General features: G+C 40.8%; 1 long non-coding RNA gene across 2 annotated transcripts; it reads right to left on the bottom strand.

Moving 5' to 3' along the window:
- Positions 1-946: 946 nt before the first annotated feature.
- LOC117981510 (uncharacterized) lies at positions 947-14155 on the bottom strand. Of its 2 annotated transcripts, XR_008626516.2 has the most exons (4): positions 12188-14055; positions 8373-8773; positions 5253-5497; positions 947-4457 (listed from the first exon to the last, which is right to left on the bottom strand). It is a non-coding gene; the product is annotated as an uncharacterized LOC117981510 (long non-coding RNA). The 2 variants fall into 2 exon arrangements; XR_004673076.3 differs by lacking the exon at positions 8373-8773 and having other exon boundaries at positions 12188-14155.
- Between the last annotated feature and the right edge of the window lie 10363 nt (positions 14156-24518).

The raw sequence follows: 24518 nt of genomic DNA, 5'->3' as shown, positions 1-24518 counted from the left end.
TGTGTCTTTCTTGGTTTTCCTTGGCTTCATTCTCCATATAAGGTCTAACTATGTAGTAGACAAGATGGCTGCCAGAAATCTCAGCATCTCCTCTGCATAGCTGAGCATCCCCAGAACAAGAGTCTAAGCCAGTTTTCAGTATTCTTTGAAGTTTGAAAATGCTGAAATCCTAGGGTGTCGTTGTTGTTGTTGTTGTAATATAGTCTTACTGGTTTTTAAAATAATTTATGTCTTTAAATCAACCACTCAATTTACATTAAAATGTGCAGATTACAAATCTGGACACGTCAGTGAGTCATCATAGGCAACCACATTGTATATTATCAAGCTTCCATGGCTTACTCTAGTTTGAAGACTCTCCAAAGAAGGACAATATGGCTGTGACAGCACTGAAATTGAGATGTGTCTCTTTACATCAGCATTTTCAAATATTCATGATGAAAAACCTTTGAGAAATGTTCCTAAAAACAAAACCTGGAGATTGAAATTTTTTAAAAATTGATGTCTGCCCCTTCTATTAAAAAAAAGTTTCCAGCTTCATCCATGTCCCTACAAAGGACATGAACTCATCATTTTTTATGGCTGCATAGTATTCCATGGTGTATATGTGCCACATTTTCTTAATCTAGTCTATCATTGTTGGACATTTGGCTTGGTTCCAAGTCTTTGCTATTGTAACCATCATTCTCAGCAAACTATAGCAAGGACAAAAAACCACACACCTCATGTTCTCACTCATAGGTGGGAATTGAGCAATGAGAACACTTGGACACAGGAAGGGGAACATCACACATCAGGGCCTGTTGTGGGGTGGGGGGAGGGAGGAGGGATAGCATTAGGAGATATACCTAATGTTAAATGACGAGTTAATGGGTGCAGCACACCAACGTGGCACATGTATACATATGTAACTAACCTGCACGTTGTGCACATGTACCCTAAAACTTCAAGTATAATAAAAAAAAGTTGTTCAGAAAAAGACCCTCAAAGTTTTCAAACAGGAAATGAAACTGTTTTAAAGTTGAAAATGTCGGGGTTAACTATCTGTAGTCAGCTTATGCCTCTCATTGCCCTTGCCCCAGTCCCTCAGTGGGTACCGCAAGAAGTAGCTGTCTTTGCTATGTGAATTTTTCCCCCAACAAGTATACTCATGATTCACAGTTGTCTGAAACCCACCCTGATTTGTAGAATTCACCTGAAATATTTTTTATCTGGAATATATCTGCCACCCCATTTTTCTAGTTTTTTTTTCCTTCATATTCCCAAATCTCTAAAGATTCTAGAGAACATTTGCTGAGTAGGTTGCATATACCAGGTGCTGTCCCAGGTCCTGGGAATACAGATGTCTTCATCTGTTTTGTGTTGCTACCTAAGCAATTCAATTCTGTTGAATACCTAAGACCGGGTAATTTACAAGGAATAAAAAGAGGTTTATGGAGCTTACAGTCATGCAGGCTGGGAAGTACAAGATCCAGCAGCCCATCTGGTGAGGACTTGGTGCTGCTTTGACTCCCGGTGGAAAGCAGAAGGAAGGGGAAGCAGAAGCGTACAAAGACACCAAACACGAGAGGCAGCCTCACTTTATAACAACCAGCTTTCACGAGAACTAATTCATTCCCAAGAGACCTAATCTAGTCTCTCCAGAGAAGGACACTAATCATCTTAATGACCTAATTAAAGTTTGGATAAAGGCCCCACCTCCCAACACCCATTACATTGGCAGTTAAATTCCAACATGTGTTCTGCATGGAAACTCATGCAAAGGAAAAAAAAATAACACATCCAAACTACAGCAACAGATGAGAACAAAATACAGGCATGTTCTGCAGTGGAGGGGAAGACAGGCAGCCTAGTGAGTAGATCTAACTACCTGTATCATAGAACCTGCAGGATACTGTGGGAGCAAATAGGAGGGCAGTTCCCAGATCGCTCCCCCAACGCTGGGGCTCATTCTACTTTTCCTCAGTGGTAAATGCACCATCCTGGAGCTGCTATCACTCACAGGACACCACCTCAAGCTGGAGATGTTGTACCTCTGTGTGACAGGGTATTAGGTACCAAGTGGATCTTGTTTTTTCCTCTTTGGGCCCACAGCAGAGAACCCAGGTCCTTAGTACCCCATACTCTGAGTTCAGAGAACAGGCAGAGAAAGGCCTGGTTGCTTCCCTTCCTGCCTTTGCCCCCTGCCCTCCCACTCTCACAAGCCTGACTGAGCAGAGTCATTTCAGCAAAACCAGCACCCCAACCCTCAAAGACAAAATAAGAGGAGTGTAGGGAGGGAGTAAATCGTTACTTCTAGCTGGAGCTGTATGAGGGGGTGGTGGGCACTACCCAGTGGATTTCTTCTCCAAAATCAAGGACAGAACTTGTAAGGTTTGGGGATGCTTTGTCACCCCTCCTGCACTTCTCCACACACGTTCTCCACTGACCTGGAGACTGGTCATCAGTGGTCATCTTTTGGGGGTTGGAGAATGAGGTGAGGAGATGGCACAGTGAGGTGGTGAGGAGGACGATGACCAGGTCAGGACTGCCCCCAAGTTGCAATTCTCAAGACCTACAGGAAGGCGATCCTCAGGGGATTTTGAGCCCTGGAGTTGAAGAGCTTGGGAAAGCCAGTATTTTTGGAGCAATGGCATCCCTAGGGACCCACGCAGCAGAAGGGGAAGGAGGACCATACAAGGCCCACAGAGGAATACACACGGTGCCTCCTGCTGGGGGACCCCAGAGTCTGCTCCTGGTGAGGGAGGCACCCCAACCCTCATGAAGCTCAGTGGACAGGAATAGCAGTCATGGCCACCCAAGGGGAGGACAGCAACTATACCACGGACATCCACGTGAGGGAGCATCTGTCTTGCTTTCTTTCCTCCTCTGGGGGAGTAGAGACAAGTACAGACTGGGCCCCCTCTGCCACTTGAACTTCCTATGCCACGAGTTCCACCTGTCCTGACAGGAATGGAGAGGGTCAAAATATTAAAATAGACAGAGGAACTAGAGGCAACTGTTCCTTTGAACAGAAACAACAGGAAAGTTATGGAATTGAAACCAAAGTTGCTATGGAGAACAAGAGTAGTAGCAACTATTGAAAAAACGAAACCATGTTATGTTTATACCCCCAATTAGTTAATACTCCTCACTAAACCAGGGAAAGTATTTTGTTGCCTTTGCTGAATTTAAAATAGGCTCTTACAAGAGTTACTGATGAAAAGCACTTAGAACCATACTTGGAACATAATAAGACCTCCAAAAATATGAGCAAATATAGGAAGTACTAGCAGTAGTAATAGTAGTAGGGTATTTTCATCATATAACTGGTGTCCTAGTCAGTTCAGTCTATCATAATAAAATACCATTAATTGGGCAGCTAGTGAACAGTAATTTATTTGTCACTAGTTTGGAGGCTGGTAAGTCCGAGATCAAGGTGCTGACAGATTCCACGCCTGGTGAGGACCTGTTTCCTGATTCTTACATGGCTTCTTCTCACCATGTCCTCACATGGTGAAACAGGCAAGCTAGCTCTCTTTGGGGCTTCTCTTATGAGGGGTTTGTGCCAATCACCTTCTAACAGCCTTACCTTCAAACACCATCACATCAGTGATTAGGTTTCAACACATAAATTTTGAAGAACACAAACATTCAGGCCGCAGCAACTGGATAGAATTTTCAAAACATATATAAAGGATTTCCATAACCTCTCTTTCATGTGATCTACAAAAGAACCCAGCAGAATAGGTAAAGAGGGTGTTATTATCCCCACTTGAAGATGAGGGAACTGAGACTCCTTGAGAGTATGAGTTTTTTCCAAAAAATCTCATACATATGAACCTAGAATCGAAGCCTTCTGACTCCTATGTTTTTTTTTCCATGACCAGCTTTGTAAATCACAGAGAGAAGAAGGAGAATGAGATGAAAGAGAATGAAAAGGAAAGATTGGAGAGGGAAGGATGAAGAAAGAGAGCTAATCATTTCATTGACTATGCACCATGAGCCCTGAGTATCCTGGGATTTTCAGATACTCTTTTTTTCTTTCTTTTTTTTTTTTTTTTTGAGGCTAAGATTACATACACTTCCATGTATACATAGAAACTTGTTGTATTAGTCAGCTTGGGCTGAGTTGTGTTGCAATAATATCCCCCAAATCTTCAGGGCTTACAACAATAATGGCTTCTCTCTGGCTTGTGTTCATGCCCTTTGAAGATCAGCTGCAGCCCTGCTCCATGTTCTCTTTATGCTAGAATCAAGACCAAAGGAACAACCTTGAGCTGTGGCACACCAGAATCGTGGTAGAGGCACACGAGAAATGTCAGAATCAGAGGATGGCACTTAAAGTTTTTATCTGGAAGCGGCAATTATCATTTTCACTCACATAAAATGGACCAAATCCAGAAACATGGCTAATAAGCCTGATGTCAATGGAGCAGGAAGAATACCTTCTCACAGTGGGGGCCACCAGGCAGGCCCTAAAAAAAGAAGAGAAACAAAGTTTTGGATAAATAGTGCAATCTACCAGAATTCTGCATCATGAGTCTCCACTTTCCTCTATTTGTAAGCAAAATACATCTATTCTTTCCCATAGGGATGCCAGATTAAATACAGGATGCCCAGCTAAATTTAAATTCCAGATCAACAATGGGTAATTTTTTAGGTTAAGTATGCCCAAAATATTTTTTTTCTTTTTTTTTTATTATTATTATACTTTAAGTTTTAGGGTACATGTGCACAATGTGCAGGTTAGTTACAAATGTATACATGTGCCATGCTGGTGTGCTGCACCCATTAACTCGTCATTTAGCATTAGGTATATCTCCTAATGCTATCCCTCCCCCCTTCCCCCACCCCACAACAGTCCCCAGAGTGTGATGTTCCCCTTCCTGTGTCCACGTGTCCTCACTGTTCAATTCCCATCTATGAGTGGAAAATATTGCACAGTGAGATATACTAAAAATTTTTTCATTGTTTATCTGAAATTCCATTGTAACTAGGAATCCTATATTTTAATTTACAAAATCTGGCAACCCTACTCAAGAAAAATAACCTAAAGATTCCATTCGGTTACAGCATCAGGCTTGAATTCCATGAGCTCATGGAGTTCTCTACACCAGGCCCAGATGTTCATTCTCTTGAGAGCAAAACCTATGGATCAAAAAGACAAGTTATCTGCCCCTCATATGCCCAGTGTATCATGGTGAAACAGGATACCTAAAACAAACACTCCCATTCAGAAAGTGAGAGGAGAAGAGGAACGCAGAAGTCACCTGTCCATGGCAATTCTGAAAGTCCCTTGGGCAGAAGTTGCAGACTACCTTCCACCGAGACTGGAAACGTTCTTTGATTAGGACTTGATTCTGGACCTAGAACAATAACACTCGATCTATTGTTCTGCATGGTGCTTGGCACTGTCCTCCGGGAGGTTTTTCCTTTTCAATTGTTCTCCTAAAGCATTTTTTGTAAAGGACAATATGTCCTCTTTGGAAGCTGGCCAGGCTTCTCTGTCTTCTTCCTACAGAAAGTTGGAAATCCAAAGGTCATTTCAAGTCTCAAACAGTTACAATCTATTTTAGTATGAGCCGGTGACTCTTTTGGCAATATAACTTTCTCACATTCTTATCTATTTGATTCCAAACAGCCTCATGTGCCAATGGCCACATCCGTAATTCTTTCCTAGTTGCGACTTTCCCTCTAGACTTAATTGCAGGTAACTTAAATTTATCTGGCTCCAATGAAAGAACTACACTTAGAATCTCTTTTCCCTAAGTCATTTTGTCCAACTCGAAGGATTTAATTGGTGCCACTGTAATCAGTTGAGAGGTTTTAATAGAGGAACAATACCTTTGATTGGTCCTTGCCACAAGGCTCAATTTTAGTCAGTCTTTGTCACTTAAAGACATTTCCAGTTTTATCTTTTGTTGTTTGGAAATCAAAATCAATTACACCCTCTAGTCCTCTGAGTTCTGAAATTTCTGGACCCTTTCTACTCCCTTTGATCTCCCCGAAATGGACAATTCCTACCTAAGCTCAACTTTCATATCATTTCACTACGTGCAGCCCACAGCAACTTAGGCATGAGAGTAACATTCCGTTTCACAACTTTGCCTAAAGCCATAAACTCATTTAGTGCATTATCTGTCTTCCTAGGGATTAAAGGTGACAGTTTTACCTAATACCTTGCCACTAGATAACACAGGTTGCCATTTTTCCATCCAACAATGTTATTTTTTGCTTTCCACTCCCAAGCCTCAGAATTCATGCGACATAATTTAGGTTTCCTGCTATGGCAGCAACTCAGTGATAAGTCTTAATTGCTGTATTAATTAGCTTAGCCTAAGTTGTGATGGAGTAACAACAAACACATCCAAAAATCTTACAATAAGAAAGATTTATTCCTTGCATATGTCCATGTCCTTTACAGGTTGGCTGTCATTTTGTAATATGTCATCTTTTTCTAGGACTTAGACTGAAGAAGCAGACATTATCTGGGACATGTTGGCTTGGGGCAAAGTAAAAAGTAAAAAAAAAAAAAAAAAGAAGGCACATATTCCTCTACTTGGAAATGGTATATGTACTTCTGGCTACATTCCATTGACCAAAGCAAGTCACGTGGTCAGGATGAACTTTTTTTTCTTTTTTCCTTCTATGCACTTTATTATTTTTTTAAATTTTCCCATAGGTTATTGGGGTACAGGTGGTGCTTGGTTACATGAGTCAGTTCTTTAGTGGTGATTTGTGAGATTTTGGTGCACCCATCACCCAAGCAGTATACACTGCACCATATTTGTAGTTTTTTATCCCTCGAAGATGGACTTCTGATGGGTGAAAAATATACTAGTCTCACAGGGAAGAGTAGTGGGGAGTAGACCCACAGTGAAGGACAGCAGATACTTTTGAGCAAATAATAGAATCTACCCAGTAATGTGCTGATAAATATTTAACAACTGCCTCTCTGGAGGAACAGAAGCCCTGATTTGTACATTTGTCAATTTCCATGGTATAAATACTCTCACCGTGGCCAATTTCAAGTCACCAGTGTCATGTCATCAAATGTAAAATTAGAAAGAGACATGTACAATTAGCTCTTGTGAGCCACTATGAGCATGCTACAGCATACCACTGAATCAACCTCAGTTGAAATCAATTATTTGCTAAACATAAGTTGACTTAGGCCTGTTCCACAATATGAAGAACCCCTGCAGTCTTGCTGTGGATTATAACAAGGGAGGAGACTATTATGTGACTCAGCATAAACCTGCCTTAAATCTAAACTGAGGATTTGCAGTAGGGATGAGGAAGACTAGACGACTCAAAATTAAGTCTTCATATTATTTGCTATTTCAGCATTAATTGGAAAATTCAAGGGGACAGTAAGAATGTGAGATTGAAATAAAAATAGTATTTTGCCTCTATAAATAAGATTCAGCCCCAGGCTCCTCTTCTGCAGAAATTCTTATTAAGGACTTGGCTCTCCTCCAAGAAAAGTAAGGTAGAAATCATTCAAAACCCTTTACTTCCAAATTATTCCTGATAGGAGCTGCTTGATGAGTATAGCTCTCTAGTTTTGTATGTTTACAATTTTCTAATAAAAGGCTTGTTTAAAATATCCCTGAGCTAGGAAGTAGCTCTTACATACTTAAGTCTTAAGCCATTTTTTTTCAAAGACTATTCCTTTTTTTTTTGAGACTGAATCTCTCTGTAGCACAGGGTGGAGGGCAGTGGTGCAAACACAGCTCACTGCAGCCTCCACCTCCCAGGCCCAAGTGATCGTCCTGCCTCAGCCTCCCATGTAGTGGGAACTACAGGCACCCACCACCATGCCCACTAGTTTTTGTATTTTTTTGTAGAGACAGGGTTTTGCATTTTGCCCAGGCTGGTCTCAAATTCCTGGGCTTAAGCAATCCTCCTGCCTGGGCCTCCCAAAGTGCTGGGATTACAGGCGTGAGCTACCATGCCTAGCCCATGTATTCTTTAAGTACACTGACATCATCTCTGTGGGTGGTAACACTGGGCAAGTTGCTTATGTGTACTGAATTTGTTTCTCCAGCGATAGGACGGGATAATAACATCTACCTTACAAAGCGATTACGAAGCTTAAATATCTGGCATACATAAAGTATCTAGCAAAGCACTTGCACATGGTGGTCACTCAATAAACAGTTATTAGCATTCACTAATGAGGATACTGATTAGAATTATCATGATTATTACTGAGCCATGAAACTAGAGGTTTTAAGTTACTATTTAAAATAGTGCAAGACTTTATTCAATAGCCTCAGAGCATTTGGCACGAATAATTTGGCTGTTGATTTTGAGTGCATTTGACAGGAATGACTTTTGCAGCTCCCCTGGATGCATGGATGTTATTGTAATTTAACAAAACTCACCTCTCTAGTTGCTAGTGCATTTTGTCTGTTGGCCTCAAGTTTGGCTCAAATTGTCAGGCCAATGGAAAGACTGAATGCTTTGCCTCCGGGCAAAATTGTGGCCTGCAGAGGGTGGACCCTGCATTGCATCTCAGCGAGAACGGAAAGCTCACTCAGCATGCTGCAGTCTTTCATACTGACTTTGACATAAAACATCGGGCGGAAATTCCACTTCTGACTCTGCAGTAATTGTGGAGGAGCCAGAGGGCCATCCAAACACAGATGTCTGGCATGACGCTGCACACCTCATGAGGTCACAGGACAGACATTGCAGAGAGATCGTGATGATCATGCATAAAGGAGAGCCCACCATCTTCAGGACGCAACTCATTCATTCTTCCTCCTTCATTGTTCCTGAGTTACTGTGAATAGTCAAGATTATTGTTTCAGACTTTTTCCAATGTCTTGACTTACAATGGCGAGAAAGATGTTGATGCTGGTAATAATAGTAAAAATGGTGAAAGTTTTTCCAGAGTTTCAAATGATGGAACTCTGCATCCTACTATTCTGTAGCATGTGTGAGTACGTGTGTGTGTGTGTGTGTATGTGAGTATGTGAGTGTCTGTGTGATTCTACATATGTATGTGTGTATTGATTCCTCCTGAGTAGCCCCCCCCAACCCTTTTTTTTTTAACTAAGTATGTCAGCTTCTGGAACTGCACATAACAGTTTTCCAGCAGTGACACTCATGCATAGCACAGCCATCAAAGACCTGGAAGCCATGTAATACAGCTGACCTTTGAACTAGGGGAACAACCCCTGTATGCGCAGTCAAAACTCCCAAGCATAACTTTTGAATCCCCAAAAACATAACCATTAATAGCCTACTGTTAACCAGAAGTCTTACTGATAACATAAACAGTCGATTAACCCATATTTTGTTTGTTATATGTATTATATACTGTGTTCTTATAATAAAGTAAGCTAGAGAAAATAACGTTAATGAAAAAATCGTAAGGAAGAGAAAATATATTTCCTCTTCATTAAGCAGAAGTGGATCATCATAAAGCTCTCCATCCTCATCATCTTCATGTTGAGTAGGATGAGGAAGAGGAGAAAGAGGAAAGGTTGGTTGTACTGTCAGCAATGGCAGAGGCAGAAGAAAATCCAAGTATAGCAGCTCAACGAAGGTCAAACCGGGTGGTTCAAGGGTCAACTGTAAAGACTACTAGAGGCAGAGGCTCACTTAATTGCGTGTTCAGAAATTAAGAGTTTAACATTATTAGAATATGCAAAGGCATACAGAGTGACATAATGGACTTTATATCACTTTATATCATTTATATATAATGGACTCAGAAGCAAGAGGGTGGGAGTGGGGAGCCAGGGATAAAAACACTACACATTAGGTACAATGTACAGTACTTGGGTGATGGGAGCACTGAAATCTCAGAATTCATCACTATATAACTCATCCATGTAGCCAAAAATGACTTGTATCCTAAAAGCTATTGAAAAAAAGAATTTAAAATTGTTACTATGAGCAGCTCCACAAATTTGGGGTGCAAATATGGTCATATTATTTACTTTTCCAATTAATTCACTGAGTAAAGCCTGCTGCTATAACAACAACAAACAAACAAATTTTCAGTTATTTCTCGCTCATATAACCATCTAAATTAGATGTTTCTGGTTGGAGGGCAGCTTTCCTCTACAGAATGATCCAGGGCTCAAAGCATAATTATACTCTCTTTTCTGGCCAGTGGGGTCTTGCACCCACTCTACTAAGGTAGCTTTCCCTAGGGCTCCCAGAAGACTCCTAACGAAGCCAACTTAACTTTCTGTTAACCTCTTCTGATAACGCCAGGAGGAAAAAAATTATGTAAAAGCTTTATATTCACTGAGGCATCCTACTATATTGAATTGTCTGAAATGAAAGAACATTTCATCTCCAGATTTTAATAGATGATTGTCTATGAAATAAAGAGGATTTAGAGGCCAGGCACGGTGGGTCATGCCTGTAATACCAGCACTTTGGGAGGCTGAGGCAGGCAAATCACTTGAGGTCAAGAGTTCTAGACCAGCATGGCCAACATGGTGAAACCCCATCTCTACTAAAAATACAAAATCAACCAGACATGGTGGCGGGCGCCTGTAATCCCAGCTACTCAGGAGGCTGAGGTAGGAGAAGTGCTTGAACCCTGGAGGTGGAGGTGGCAGTGAGCCGAGATCGTGCCACTACACTCCAGCCTGGGCGACAGAGCCAGACTCCATCTCTAAAAAAGAGGATATAGAGGGCATCTTCATATCATAAAATGGCATAAACTGAAAAAAACATAAACATAAGCTGAGATTTTAAAGAAATCAGTTAATGGTGTTTCTAAGATTTGTAGTTGGTGCTCAATACATTTATAGAACCAGGCTTTTGAATCATGCCTGAAACTTAGCAGCTCAATTGTCATTTTTTAGAATAAATAAATGGTAATGACATCAGTCTAATAAGCATTTTGAAACATGCACAAATCTTTAGATATAAAATTTGTACATTAAAATAAGTTTTTGAGATGACCATTGGTAGATATCCTATAAATGTTTATTTCTATTATCGAAGATACCATCAGGATAATTTGGATTGCCAAAGTAGACAGAGACATGCCATGTACATGTCACTCAGGACTGCTACATATGTTCATAGAGGTTGAGCACTGCACAGTCCCAGAGGATGCCATTCACAGACTCCCATGCAAATAGCTTCCCTGGGTTTGTGCAGTGCATACTGTGCATGCAGCTGCCTAATTTGAATACATCAGTCCTAACAGGCCGTAAGGGTAGTACAGCTGATTCACCCTGTTCATCACCAGGACTGATTGAGCTGGTCTGGCTGAATACTGCGTTCTCACTTCATGTCCCCGCGGCTTCCTCGTTTACCACCTCCTCCCACAAGCTTACGTTCTTGGAAAGATATTGGCCTTCCCTGATAGAAGCACCCTCCTGTCAAGGGTGTGCTTATAACCTCACCTGAGCCCATGCACACTCCAGAGGACTCTCAGTAATCCTGGAGCAGGAGAGCCCCTAAAATGGGAACTGAATGTTCTTTCTCTCTTAGTAATAAGGTACTTAAATACACACACAGTGGCATTTTTTTTTAACCCAACTTTTTGAGGATTGCCTATTAAATACCAAGAGACATCTTAGCTCTGTAATTCACAATGTCACTAATTCAAAGATGTTCTCATTGTTTAGCCTCCAAAAAAGCCTTAGATGGGTCCTTCAGATCCCAAAGGCCAATTTTAAACATCTTATCCTTATATGTTCAATATTTATATTCTAAAACATAAAATGTAAGTTCTAAGTCTCTCTATAGAGTCTGGGGTGTGTTGGAAGTTGGGATAGATGGGCCTAAGATGAGGCAAAAAGACCAGTTAGGAAGGAGGTTTTGGTAAGAGTCCAGGTGAGAGATACAAGAGCTCACCCTAAGGTAGTGACCAAGGGCGTGGAGGAGAGTTAATCGCTCTCACTACCATTTAAGAGGAAGACTTTATGGGACTTGAAGACTGACAAATAAAGATAAGGATAAACTGCAAATAACTTCAAGATCATGCTACTGGGCATTTGCTCGTGCCATAGTATGACGAGGGATAAAAGGACTAGGTATGGTGAGGACTTGCACATGGAGAGAGTTAAACAGCATATCAAGAGGGGAACAATACTGGATGCAAGCATACCACCAGGCTTTCCATTTTTGTGCCAAATTAGACAAAGGGACAAATAGTACAAATTCAAAGTAAGCAAACGCTGTTTGATTTCAAAATTCCTCTTTGAGCAACATCACTTACCTACCTTGGAGTAATCTGTCTCTCATTCTTAACAACATGTGGAAAGCTCTCATCCTAGATCCATAGTGGCAGCTGTTGAAAACATTACAACTTCTTCCTCAATGCATTTCCTACTTCTTCTTAATGTCTTATGCTACTGCCAAAGCCTTCTTTCATTGCACGAGTGTGACCATGTAATTTCTGGTGCATTTTAGAGTAATCCAAGATTTATTGGAAATTCTTAACTTCCCAGAAAATTCCTGGTTTTGAGGTATAAATATAAAAATAAAGTATGCCCCTAATAATTTTATAAGATAGGCAGGGAGCTCACTCAGCCATTCAATAGCTAGTTGTTGAGTGGTGTTGTTACTGAGGAACAGGTTGGAAATTCGATGTGGAACTAGACAGGGTTCCTGCCATTCAAGAGTTTTACAATCTGAAGGGAAAGGAAAATAAATCAAGCCTTAAAGGATTGGGTAATAAGTGATATATTGATCCATATGAACAGCCAACTCATACATGAATGTTAGAGAAACTTTTTGTAGGTGATAATATGCATAAATAGTAGAACACAAAACTAGAAACAGTGTTTAAAGCAAGGTAGCTGCCAAATGCTGTAGAAAAGATACTAATGTATTCCAAAGAAGTAGACCACCAAGATTTTTTGGAAGACACTGCATTTAACTTGGGAAGGTCAAGTGAATAATTCCTGGGACATGGGAAACTTCAGGGCTTATTTAAGATACTGGGTGACATCATTTACCAAGATCAAGTATACGTTTGGGGCTACAAGACAGGGAGACAGACACATACTTTTTTAAAAAGTTAACAGCATAGCTAAAATTACATAGTACTACAACATTCAAGAAATACTGCCTGGCAGTAAGTGATTAAGAGCTAAATTAGAGGAATGGGCTGGAACTCTCAGTGTGTCTGAATCCCAAGGTGCCTGACTGCACAGCCCTGAGGTCACAGGATCCTTGCCTGCTGGGAGAACCTTACTACTTGATGGATGCTGGGTAAATGCTGGTTAATTGAGTTAATCTTTCTTCAGCTAGTTAGAGACGTGGAGGACCTGGAGCTCCTTGCTGTTTACACCTTAACCAAAATGTAGGGGCCCCAAGGGAACTGAGGAAAGCACCCCACCTTATTGCTCGTTCAGATGCAAATTCAGAAGCTGAACAACTGCCCTCCAAAAGTTGCACCAAGGCCCTTATGTCCAGCTCTAAACCTTTGCGGGGATGGGAGGGAGGTGAGGACTACCAAGTGATCCACAGATCACAAGCGATGCTCGTTAAGGTGGTTTTTCTGAAATGTTTTATTACCCCTGCTTAAGGGAAGGCTTTGTAGGACAAAGAGTATTGAACTTGAAGCCTGGGTCTCCACCACTACCTGACCTTGAGTGAGTCATTTAGTTTATTTAATCTCTTTGAGTCCCGTGTTCCCAGTTGTACAATATGGAGGTTGTGGGCTCCATAATAATAGCTAGGCATTTAGGATCTATAACGTGCCAGGTGAGGCGTTTTCCGCGTTATCTCTTTTGATCCTCACAACTACCTTGGTAGACTTCACTAATCCCATTTTACCCGAGACGTTCGGTTGAGAGCGCTTTGATGGCATGCCCAATATCACGCAGCGAAGGTGGCGGATCCGGATTCCACTTCAAAGCTGCCTGACCCTAACACTACGCAGCCCCAGTTTGATCGCAGGTAACCTCCTCCGAGATTTCCCTCAACTGCCCGCTCGGTTCCTTCTCCGCCTCTCCTCGCTTCACGGGCGTCCAAAGCGCCCCTTCGGGTACCGGACATGCTCAGTAACGCATGAAGACTTTTCGCTCTGCCTCGGGAAATTTTTCACGCCGCTCCGGGAGCCGAGCCCGCCCCGCCCACGGCTCCTCCTCACGGGATTGGTCAAATTCCCGGAGGCAGCGAGGGAAGGGAGGCAGGCGGAGGTCCAAATTACCTCCCAAACCCCAGCGCTCTGGGCGCGCGCGCCCCGAGAGTGCGTGCCTGCGTGCGTGCGTGTGAGTGAGCACGTGAGGGCCCCAGAACGTGCACAGTGGGCGGGGACAGGAAATGGGAAGCGAGGGGCGGGGGTTGCCGTTGCCATGGCAGTGACGTCAGGCGTCGGGGAGCGAACCCGGCCCCTTCCCCACGCGCGCGCGCACACACACACAGAGACATGCACACGCGCGCGCACAGCCGCTCTCCCTCAGACACACTGGAGGGAAAGGTCAAACTAAAGGCGAGGGAGCAGAGAGACCGGAGGGAGCCGCTGCCGCCGCCGCGCGCCATGACGGACGCGGCGGAGGCTGCTTTCTCAGTGCGGACGCCGCCGAGCCCCCGCTCTCGCCGCGCCCCCTGCCCCCCGCCCCTCGCGCGCCCCTCACCCCGGCGCTGGCGCGTCCCCGCGCCCTCTCCCCCGGCCGCTCCAGGCGCGCCTCGGGCTCGGGGCGCGGGGCGCCGGGAGCGGGAGGGTGGGGGCCGCGGCGGGCCGGCGGCCTCCTCGCCCGACCCCCGACCCCGGGCCAGGTGAGTGCCTTGGGGCGTGAGAGGGCGTCCGGAGCGGAGAGGACACCGGGCGCTCAGCCCCCCGCCTGACCCCCTTCCGGGGCGCTGACAGGCTCTCGGGACACGGCCTCTGGGGGGCGTCGTGGGGTCACTTGTGTCGGTGGGTGCTTTTTTGGCGCCCCCGTCCCTCAGGGTCGGGCGTCCGAGTCGTGGGGGGCTCGGGGCCGGGAAGTGGGCGCTGCGGTGCGGCCCTGGAGTGCAGCCGCGGCGACAGGGCATGGGGCGGGCGGCGGGAGGCAGGTGGGCCCCTCCCCGGGGCTCGTGAAGTGGGGGGACCTGGCGTGGGGGCCGCGGGAAGCTTTCGGGAAATGTTTGTCCGGCAGTTGCAAGAAACTCTGCCCTCGGGACGAGGCGCCTTGCTTTTTGCCGGGGCCAGCGAAAGTGGCGGATTTCACAGCAAAACTCGGGTGAAGCCAGGCTGGACCGGCCGGGAGTGAGAGAGGCCGGGAGCACCCGTCTGGATGGGGACCAGAGATGAACGAATCCGCCTGTGTGTAGCACCAGGGCATGATGTGTGCACGTTGCTATGCCAGTGTTTAATGTTTGTTGCTTATGGTTATTTTAGGACTAAATGATAAAAAAGTTACTTGGGAGAGAGGGAACTGCTTGATTTGACATGAGTTCTTCACTTGTGCATGCAGGAAATACATTAATCCTGTACACACACAACTGAATTTATGTCCAGTGGACTTTACAAATAATATACACAAAATTCTAAAGCCCCGAAGCAAGGTGATGTGTGTCTGAAGAGTTTCAGGTGTCAGGCTCCGTGTTCCGTGGGAACAAAATAGGAGGACACCGAAGTACTTGATATGCCCAAGCAGTCATCTTTTTGTAATAAGCTTTGGATCCCATCAAAGTGGAGTTTAGTTGTAACTGCCAGGGTTAAGTAATCGCATTGACCCGGTGCCACCCACCAGTTTGGAGCTTCTCTGAAAGTAATTTACGAGACAGTCCTGTGCTGATTGTGAATAACCAGTGCTTTTGCTGATTTTTTTCCTTTTTAATTTTACACTGTCATCATGTATGTGTATGCTACCTGCTTACCAAACGTTAGAATGAATTATGCATAGTTAAACTCTCCACTAAATCACTAAATCAGGTACTAGTTGTGGCATGTCTTTAAAAATATATATATTTGAATGTTACCTGGAAATTACCGATATAATGGTTTCAAGCTGATAGGGATTTTTTGAACTTAAGTCTAGCATAAACATTATCCCAAGTGGATGTGTTTTAAAATTTAAATCTCATCTAAGAAAACTTCCTGGTTTGTGAAAGGTGCAGGATTGTGATGATAGCTGAGGAAATGCCAGAGAGAATTTTTGGTAGAGAATAAGAGAACGACCTGTGAATTTGGTGTTAACCAGCAGTCTCGGCATATACACACTTGCTCCTTACCTAAGCATTTCTGATATGTGGGTGCTTTTTCTGTTGATTATGTATCTTTGGTTATTTGTCATTTTCAAAAAGTTTCCTCAACAGAGGACCCTCACTTTGAAATTGAGTCCCTGTGGCATGTAGCCGGGATACCAAAAGTTTTCAGCACCAGATGCAGAGAGAGATCAGTCCCTTTGGGATCTTGTTAATTCTTTCTGTGCAGCTACTTTTGTGCTGTGAGGTCTCTTTTACATCTTGCTCCTATTGGCCATAGCTGACATATGTCTGTATACAGTCCTGTAGTGGGGTACTTAATTGTTACAACCTGAAAAGATTATTTCTTGTAATATATAAATAAGTTTTTATGTTTTTCTCTCTTCTCTCTTTTTCAAGGGAACTGTAGAATTGGACAAATCAACACTTAGCATGTCCCCCTCCTGTAGGTCTTGTTGACCTTGGTGGCATCGTGGAGGTCATATGTTCATGGAGATAAACAGTTGTTGAACGGTTTACTCCAGGTGGTAAAAACACATGGATGGGAAAGTGATTTGGGCTGTGCGTATCTTGGTTTTTTAAAAAATCATTTTTATCGAGCGTTTATTGTGATCATGGCCAAAAATAAAATAATTCTTTGACTTTTTTTTGAAATACTATACACACATTTCTATATTACATTTTTAAGAATTGCTTATTTTTCAATTTTTCTAGTATTTCTTGTATATTCTACCACAGGTGAACAACTCATTTTTTGGGTGACATTTTTAGAGCTTGCTTGAGGGGCACTAGAAAGAAGGGCAGTAATGTGATGTGAATGTTTCAGCTTAGGAAAACAGCTGTGCTCTACTTTAAGAAATTTGACATTTAAAAGTGTAAGATTGCAAAACAAATTAATTACTAGTTGGTTATATTATGTGAGAATTTTAAAAAAGGGATTCACTAAAAGTTGCTTTCAAATACTTAATCCCTTTAAATGGTATTTATCAAATGTGATTTGATTTGTGAATAATCAGTTGGCATACAACAATTTAGGAACAGATTTTTGGCATATGTAAGGGTTATCAGTGTGTTCTTTGAATTCTCTCTTTACCAAAAGTATTTGGGGACAAAGTTAAATTCAGTGTTGTTCCACTTATATGCCACCTATAATGGTTTAACTGAGTGGGAAAATTGTCATCTGATTTATCCCATATCATTTAAGGCAGCGGTGTCCAATCTTTTGGCCTCCCTGGGCCACATTGGAAGAAGAAGAATTGTCTTGGGCCACACATCAAATGCATTAACAATAACTAATGAGCTTAAAAAATTGCAACAAAAATTTCATATTTTTAGAAAGTTTACACATTTGTGTTGGGCCTCATTCAAAGCTGTCCTGGGCCATGGGTTGGACAAGCCTGATTTAAGGAGTACATTGAAGCCTAATTAAAATGCTTTTCACCACTGAGTAAAATTTTATGATCAGGTTTGTCAGGAACCTCATCCAAGGTAGTTTAGTTAGTGGAGTATCAAAAGCACCTTGTTGTCAGACACTCTCACTAGGACAGTGGTCCCCCAGCAGAGGCCAACAAGCAGTTATACCCAAACTTCAGCAAAATCAAAATAAGTAGATTTGGTCTAAAGTCCACAAGCAGTAAAAACCGTTACCTTGAAATTTTCTGTAGGTGCAAATTATTCTTCAGAATTAAAGGCTTGATTTTCCTAAGCTGTAATTCTGTTTGAGTCACTTGTGAAAAATGCTATTTTGGTAAAAGAACAACTATGTATTCTTTCAAAGGAGTTTTTTCCCTTTGTGTTAATGCATTTGCGTTTATTTGGAATTGCAGGAGATGATGAATGAAGTACTTGGGAAGTTTAATTCAGAAATCATTTTGCTTTGCTTATGTAGAAAAAAAAGGAATGTGAGGTTAATAGGAGAACTTATTTGTGGGTTAGTTCGTACTTCATGTGGGGATAAGGAGGAAAGGGAAGAAGTAGCCGCAAACTTTATTAAGGATAACTAATCAAGTTTCATTTGATTTATACTGTTCATGCCTGGCTTGGGTAACAGTGACGCCTTCACCTTTTCCTAGTTTTCGAGAAATTTTATTCTTAGAGAAGGGATTTGAAGGATAAGAGCTAAGCATCAGGGCATACAAGAAGTAAAAATTATCTTCAGAATGCTTAATAGTATTTTGTTTTGTTTTTATGCATTAGAAAGCAAGAAATTATTTTAATACTGAATATGGGTCAAAGCCCAACTTCGGGATACTGGGCATGGTTTCATACCTCTTAGCAAAATTGAATATTATAAAAATGGAAGGAACAGCTTGAATGGTGCCATTGATTTTTTTAGTACAGGCTCTTAGTTCCTCAATTGAACAAATGAGTAAAAATGAAGATTAAAGAAGAGATGATATTAAAAGAAGTGTTTTCCATTTTTTAAAAAAATCCCAAGGGACTGTCTCAAATGATTGTTAATTTCAGAACATAGATTAAAAAGTACATTACATTGGATTTATGATTAATGAGGACACAATTACAATTTTTAAAAAATACATGTAAAAAAGGTGAGTATACTACTGCAGTTTACAAATATTTGTGCCAAGATATGTGAGGCTAGCGGTAATGATTAGAAATTATAATTGGAAGTGAAGACTGATTTATGTTCTCAATTTCATTATTTAAGCCAATGTCACTTTTAAAATGTCACTTAATTTTTCTGTTCCCAATGTTCTTTTCAATAAAATGCAATCATTAGTGCACCATACTTTATGTAAACTGGGGTTTCAAAATAATATTAACTAGACTTTTTTTTTTTTTTTTTTTTTTTTTTTTTTTTTTTTTTAGACAGAGTCTCACTCTGTCACCCAGGCTGGAGTGCAGTGGCACGATTTTGGCTCAATGCAACCTGCGCCTCCCGGGTTCAAGCAATTCTCCTGCCTCAGCCTCCCAAGTAGCTGAGATTACAGGCACCCACCACCACGCCTGTCTAATTTTTGTATTTTTAGTAGAGACGGGATTTCACCATGTTGGCCAGGCTGGTCTCAAACTCCTGACCTCAGGTGATCCGCCCGCCTGGGCCCCCCAAAGTGCTGGGATTACAGGTGTTAGCCAGCGTGCCCAGCCAATTTACTAGATTTCTTAAGCATAAAATATTATCTAATAATATGTATATGTATGGGATTTTTTAAAAGTTTAGATTTTGTGATCTGCAGAACTGTAGGCAACAGTTTTTAAAAATAAGAAAGGCTGAGTTCAGGCCAGGCGTGGTGGCTCATGCCTGTAATCCCAGCACTTTGGGAGGCCGAGATGGGCAGATTGCCTGAGCTCAGGAATTCAAGACCAGCCTGGTGAAACCCTGTCTCTACAAAAATAACAAAACAATTAGCTGGATGTGGTGGCACACGCCTGTAGTCCCAGCTACTTGGGGGGCTAAGGTGGGAGGATCGCTTGAGCCCAGGAGGTTGAGGCTGCAGTGAGCCGAGATCACGCCACTACACTCCAGTCTGGGATGACAAAGCAAGACCCTGTCTCCCTCTCCGGACACCCCTAAAAAAGAAAGGCTGAGTTCAGAGTTTTAGTCATGGGTGACCCTATAAATTGCAATTTCTTTTTCTCCCTAAAGGGTTTTCTTTCACTATTACATGTTTGTGTTTTCCTGATTCCACTCATGCTACTGTTAGGTGTTGAATCATCTTACCTATAGCGTCAATACAAAGTTCATTTGTAAAAACTGTTCCGTTTATTTTCTCCCAGCTGTTTCATCTGAGAAATTGTTTGAATTTCAGTTGCCGAATGTAGTTTAATCGGTTACTCTAAATAGAAAGGTTATTGCAATTTTCACAAACTAGGGGAAATATAAATTTATCTTAAGTTTATGAACATTTTTATATTCCTGTGGGGACAACTAAGCACAGTATGTATAATTTAATATCTCTGTTGGCATTTGTTCTAAGTTAAATTTATTTGCTGTATTGTTAAAATCAATGTAGTAAGGTGTACAGTCTTTTAAAAACAAATGTTTTTCTGTGGAATATTTTTCAAAAGGACCTGAAAAACATGCTCTTAAATAGATGGAGTGGAAATTTTACTATTAAATTGAATATATAGTTAAATGTGTGATACTGGTATTGTTTTGATTGTTTTTATTTTACATGTGAGGATTTTTTACATGTTTCTGTGGAACTACGTTTAAGTAGGTTTTAATTTTGATTTATAAACAAGCTTCTCTAAAAGAAAAAAGTTGTTTTGTTCTTTGTGATTATATGGTAGTCCTCAGACTTTTGTAGTTGAAAGAAGTAGAAATGAGTGATTTATTAAGCTGTTTATGTAAAATGACTAGTTGGAGCATGTGATGTAATTTATTTTTACTATAATGTGCGGAGATGTCTTCATCCCAAACAAATTTATAGCTGAATCATTTGCTATTTTTTGCAAATTTAGGGAATCTGGAATGTGCCCAGAAATGAACTGTTGATTGCCAAGTGTTCGATTGAGTAAATATCATATGTAAATGGTATTTTGCTTGTAATGACATACTGTTACTGATTAAGGACCATTTCTTTTTTTTTTTTTTTTTGAAACGGAGTCTGGCTCTGTCGCCCAGGCTGGAGTGCAGTGGCGCAATCTCCGCTCACTGCAAGCTCCGCCTCCCGGGTTCACGCCATTCTCCTGCCTCAGCCTCCTGAGTAGCTGGGACTACAGGCGCCCGCCACCACGCCCGGCTAATTTTTTTGTATTTTTAGTAGAGAAGGGGTTTCGCCGTGTTAGCCAGGATAGTCTTGATCTCCTGACCTCGTGATCCGCCCGCCTCGGCCTCCCAAAGTGCTGGGATTACAGGCGTGAGCCACCGCGCCCGGCCTAAGGACCATTTCTTAAGTATGCCTGTAAGTAAATATACTACACATATTGGTCAAATGATGTATTGACAGCTTTAATTTGTAGCGTATGCTTCTCTCACTCCTTTCTCCTTTTAGTAATTGTCAATTGTTTGTCTTCAGCCGTATTCTGTGAGTGAACTTTTAATGCGCTGATAGAGTGCTCCAGGGTTGTTGTTTTCTAATGTTTTATGTGATGGAGTAAAGAAATAACTATCTGAGATCCTTGTGTAACTCTTATTCTGTGTTAAACATTGTTTTGAACATTTCTTTTCAAACTGTTAATTATAAAGCAGATGATTCTTTAAAAATTCTTAAGACTGAGTGATTGTGTTCCCCACAAATGTTAGTACTGGGAGGGAAGGGGGTAAAGGTAAAGAGAAAGATCATAGGGATTAGTTTAGATTGTATAAAGTAAGTGTAATTGTTTCGTTCTAAAACATGTTGAGCTAATCATTGTATGCCTTTTCCCTGGGATTATAACCTTGATTGTTAATTCACGCTTCTCACTGTGAAGAGTCAGGAGTAGTGAATTGTAAGAGAGGCATATGTACCTCTTTAACCAGTTTTACATGTTATTGCTGGGAATATTAGATGGCAATAAGGAAGATAAATAGTTTCACAATGATGATCATTTTTAGTAATCACATTTAGATTTCCAAATTTTATAAGGTGGAAGAATAGACACCATAGCTATAGATGGAGAAGGGCTTTTAGACAGAAGGTCGTTGTTAGGAAAATTCAAGTTTATCAATCTTGGAAAAAAAATTACAGTTATGCCAGTTACATTCTATGCCTTACAGCACTGCACTGTACCAGTTTTGAATATTCTGTGCCCATAAATACACTAGTATTTGTCCAAACATGAATTCTGACTTTTAGGTTAGAAAATGTGTTCATTTAAATTATAGTTTTAACTTGAGTGAAAAGGCTGGTAATTTTTATCTTCCTTTTTCTGTATTATAATTTTTTGTCATTAATTTTGAAGATCTCATGCTCTATATGATTAGTTCTTTATATGACTATTTCTGTAATTGATGAACAACTACTAGAATGAATTATTGTACTTGAGCACTTAGAATCATGTCAGGAGAGGCATGAAGTAAGTAGAACGTATTTGTGTAGAGATAATAAATTTACTTTCTAAAGCAGTGATTTTGAAACTCTTTTGCCGAGAGTGTGCTGGAGGAAGTCAAGCATTTCATCCCGGTTTCAACCAGTGCTGTTTTATTTTGATTAATTTTAAGCGTGGAAGTTTGCATAGTATTTCAGTTGAGCAAGGTTCTGTTGTTTAAAAATACGGTAGCCTCTATTGTTACCATATTTGATCTTATCACTTGCCTGCTTAAATCCTTGCTATTTTTTTATTGTTATTACGACTGATAAGACTTTTCTTTCCCTAGCTCCAACTTTGTTCTTTATCTCTGATCACTTTTTCCTTTCCATGTAAACCCTGCATTCTAATTCTACTTAAATTGTTTGATGTTCCCTGAGAGGAAAATGTTATTTTTACATCTGCATGCCTTTGCACATGGAACTGCCACCATTCTCACTTGAGCTAGGCAGCACTCAATTCCCTTGGAACCTTGGTCATCTTTCCATAAAAGCAGTTATTACATTGTTTTGTAACCGTGGCCTCCCTTGAGAGCAGAGACCATCTAATTTATCTTGTATTCATACTACTTGGTGTTTATTCAGTATTCAAATGTCTGTTGAATTATTGCATTTAGAATTTGAGAAGTAGTAAAATTACTTTAATAAACACTAATGTGAATAAAATATCCCAGATCTAGTTCTGTGCGAAAGAGTTTTAGTGACAGTGTCAGACATTATGCTAAATATATAAAAGGCACCCATTTGCACTTATCATGAAGTATAATAAATCCAAAATATTTTTTAAAATTATATGAGGTTCTAGTGGCTTAAGTGATATCTTAGATTCAGTGATCTGATCTTAAAAGTTGATTGTGAAAGCATTTTAATAATTCTATACAGCCTTGGCTGCCTGTGATAATATTTTATATGTGATTAAAGCTGATAGACTTAAAGGGGCCTTCAAGTGTCAAGATATGTAATTCAGCAATACCAACTCTAAAGGTAGAATGGAACCTGGAGCTATCCTGCCTGAATTCCTATCACTCTCCTGTCTCTCAGTAGCTGTGTTGTCTTAGGCAAGTTACTTAACCATTCTATACCTCCTTTTTCTCATCAGTAAAATGAAGACAATGATAATATCACTTTATATGGCTGTGGTGAAGAGTAGCCAGGAATTAATGTATATAAGCACTTAAAAGAATGCCTGACATACAGAAAATACTCAATACATGTTAACTGTAATTAATTTGAAGTGGCTTCTTAAATCAATATTTATTGTGCATCATTTTCATCTTTTAAAGATAATTGCTTTCATACTTGAGCATCTAATTTTTTTAAAACTTAAGATTTTTAGTTAGTTACTGTGTTTTAGACTGGCAATTGTTTCAGTACTTTCCAAAAGTACTATCTCTACTGAGGTATTGTCCTGTCTCCCAGTGAAATGTAGGCTGTTCCCGTTGGATGGATTGACATGGGAGATTTGAAACTAGTTCTCCTGATTTCTGAGCTTATCATTGAGTTCCCATGACCAGGTGTTGGTAGTGTCCACAACAGAGCAGGAAGACAAATAGTACAGAATTCCAGTGGCAAGTTCTTAAGCCTTAACCTGTACTCTAAGTCAGTCCTAAACTTTCATATTCCTTAGTAGAGAACAGATGTTCCCCTTTTTTTCCCCCACATTTTCCTTTTTTGGCTTGGGAGAATAGATTTTTTAAAAATCTGAATTTATATTCCAAAAAGGCATGTGCAAGTTAATTTTCCTAAGTCAATGAAGCCGCTTTTTAATCTTACTTTGTAAGATGCATACCTGCAGTGAGAGAAGTAGGTAGGGCTTTAGTAATTTGTGTCAGGAACCATGTCCTATTAAATCCTGTGAAAATATGCACATGTAGTACACAAAGAAAAATTTAAGGGAAGAAGAGTTTTTTCCGAGTTATTTTATAAAGTATTCTTTATAAAAGTATATTTCTTGTAATAATCCTCCATCTGTCCTTCTAGCCCACCTTTACTTTCTCACACTTATGCTCTCATAACAATTAAAATATAATCAAAGTTACTTGGGTAACTTAAAAATTTTTCATTATAGGAAGGAAATGTGTTTTGAGAATCAGAAATTTTTCAAATGTTAATAAATTTTAGTGTTTTTTATGCCAGCTGTGAGTTGAAGATGAGGGGCTGGGATATAAAGCTAAATCAGGTACTTATCTTTATTACTTATGACCTACTAGGGTGTCCAGAGTATGCAGAGAACATATGGGAATTTGGAAGCTGGGAATGGAGACTGGAAAAGTGCTGGATTTTGAATAGTGCCAGGAAATAAAGGAAGACTTAGCAAGGGATCATTTTTCAATGCCAGTGACATGCTGTGTAATAGTCTACCATGGGAAATTTGAATGCTTATACAATTGGTCAGTATACTAATATTGTCTTGTAATTTGAACACTAACTCTTAAT

Source organism: Pan paniscus, chromosome 7 (genome assembly GCF_029289425.2).
Source record: "Pan paniscus chromosome 7, NHGRI_mPanPan1-v2.0_pri, whole genome shotgun sequence".
NCBI lineage: Eukaryota > Metazoa > Chordata > Mammalia > Primates > Hominidae > Pan > Pan paniscus.
The sequence above is the reverse complement of the archived record's forward strand: the minus strand, read 5'-3'. Positions and strand labels throughout refer to the sequence as shown.